We start from the raw sequence: 2,600 nt of genomic DNA on the forward strand, positions 1-2,600 counted from the left end.
AGTGAGAGGCCCGCGCACCGCGATGAAGAGTGGCCCCCGCTTGCCGCAACTAGAGAAAGCCCTTGCACAGAAACGAAGACCCAACACAGCAAAAATAAATAAGTTAATAAACTCCTACCCCGAACATCTTTAAAAAAAAAAAAAAAAAAGGACTTGGGCTTTAAAAAAGAAAGAAAACAAACAAAACGGTAGATAGGAAAGGCCCACATCTTTTAAAGATGGACTATGTACTGTTTGTATTATAAATCATTTTCTTAAACTTTTATATTGAAAGTTTCTTTACACTTCACTGGGAGATCAACCTTAGGTGCCACATTAAAAAAAAATTATAAGTGGAGAACTCAGGTGTGTAACTTGCTAAGTGCTTGTCAAGCTTGGCATTCAGTCTGTGTGTACCTTTAGCACCTGGCAGAATTCCATTGGGCTTTTTTTCCCAAGGTTTATGCACTATTTTTTTTCCTTTTGAACCTCAAAAGTATATATAAAATGTATACTAAATATATATTTTTAATATTTCTTGCCTTCATCCTTCTTCCGAGACTAGTGGTTCTCAACCTTTTGTGGGCATCAGAATCGCCAGGAAGACCCCACTCCCAGGTTCAGAGGTCTCTGACCACCGAGGCTCAAGGCCCAAGAATTTGCATTTCTAACAAATCCCCAGGTGATGCTGATGTTGCTGGTGTGAGGACCGCATTTGAGAACCACATGTGTCCGTCCTAGACTAGCAGACCCTGTGCCTTTATTCCCTAGGATATTTCTGTTTGAGTCCTGTGAACTTGAAACCTAAAGAAATCTTAACAGTTTTCCTCAGATTTCTTTGAAGGGAAGCTCTGTTTTTGAAACATACATGATATTTGGTTTATTTTCTTGGTAAATAATTTTGTTCATGCTAGTAGAAAGTTAAAATATAAGAAACATTATTTTTAGAAGAGCTACACCTTACCAAAATCAAGCTCTGTCCCTGCAGGCAAGTTACTAGAGGATTTACCTCTGAAATAGGGTATATGCTTCAGCAAATTGTCCTTCCAGGTCCCTCATGGCAAAAGTTCTGAATGGAGAACCTGGAGCTCTCCTGTCCCTGTTTATACAACCTTGAGAGGGACCACAACTGCTGAGACCATGTAGATCACACGTGACTACACATTTTGGCAGGTTTTGCTACCAGCTGTTTTACTTTCACACACTGAGTGGTATTTCCTACCCCTTTCTTTCCTTCTGTGCGTCGGTAGGAAGAGTGAATTGGAGCTTGTATCTAACCTTTTTTGGATGCATTTGTGCTGAAGGCAACTTTATTCACTTGATAGAATATTACTCTTAAGAAATCACCTGAGCATTACTGAGCCAGAGGCAAACATAATTGTGTAGTAGTGTATTATTAATTTTAATAAATTTATTTATGTATTTATTTTTGGCTGCATTGGGTCTTCGCTGCTGCGCGCGGGCTTTCTCTAGTTGCCGCGAGCGGGCGCTACTCTTCGTTGTGGTGTGTGGGCTTCTCATTGCAATGGCTTCTCTTGTTGCAGAGCACGGGCTCTAGGCGTGTGGGCTTCAGTAGTTGTGGCACGTCGGCTCGGCAGTTGTGGCGCACGGGCTTAGTTGCTCCACGGCATGTGGGATCTTCCCGGACCAGGGCTCGGACCCGTGTCCCCTGCGTTGGAAGGCGGATTCTTAACCACTGCGCCACCAGGGAAGCCCAGTAGTGTGTTATTGACATATTATTATTATCTGTATTATCTGTGTAACGTTTCTGTTCTACCTATACTGTACTTGATAATGAAATAGTCCATCTATGCCTGAACGTGTATCTGAATTGTCTTTGAACTTTTTTAGATAAAAACCTCAGTACAGAAAACAAGTTACAGTGAAGAGACATCTGCTTTCGTTTATACCTGTAGTTGTGTTTTTACATCATAGAAAAGTTGCACAAAATTATCTAGGCAATGTGATATGCAGTTACATATTTTATGTGATTTGGGGTTCTGAGGAGTCCTAGGGGATAGAAGGCCACACACAACACTGATTTTCCAAAAGTCTGAATGTTCAGCTGATATTTTCAGATAAAATACTTCGTGAAGGCATTTAGGTACCTGCCACTAGTATTTCATAAAGGTATATTACAGCTCTCAGGTCTCTCATGGCTCATAATGCATCTTGCCTAGGGCAGAGGTGTGTGAAGAAATGTGTACAAGTCCTGCTAATGACATCTCTACATGGCTGTTCAGCTGGAGTTTGTGTGTACCCCACATATACACACCATCTCTCTGTAAACACCTACAGAATGAAATGAAGGTGAAATGTGAAAACAAGTCGACCTATGTTCCTTGTGCTTAATCTCAAAACACTAAAGCACAGAGCTGTCATCTTCCTCAAAACTACCCTTTATTTCTATTCAAAAGGACTTGTAGAAGTGCAATTACGGTGTTGCTTTCTGGTGAGAATACAACTCTTCCAAGAGGAAGAGTCCAGATCTGAGGACATGTTTCTTTTTTAATCTGGCTTTCGAGGATAAGAACATGGATTGGCCCTGTTATGCTCTGACAGGTGTTTCCATCCATACCCCTCAGGGGTACACATTTTTTTTTTTTTTTTTTTTTTTTTTT

General features: G+C 40.8%; 1 protein-coding gene across 2 annotated transcripts in view; it reads left to right on the plus strand.

Moving 5' to 3' along the window:
* The window catches only part of TSC1 (TSC complex subunit 1), a 50,635-nt gene that overhangs the window by 4,579 nt on the left and 43,456 nt on the right, over nt 1-2,600 (plus strand). The gene's annotated exons all lie outside the window — the stretch shown is intronic.

This window comes from Physeter macrocephalus, chromosome 13 (assembly GCF_002837175.3).
Source record: "Physeter macrocephalus isolate SW-GA chromosome 13, ASM283717v5, whole genome shotgun sequence".
NCBI classification, from domain to species: Eukaryota; Metazoa; Chordata; class Mammalia; order Artiodactyla; family Physeteridae; genus Physeter; species Physeter macrocephalus.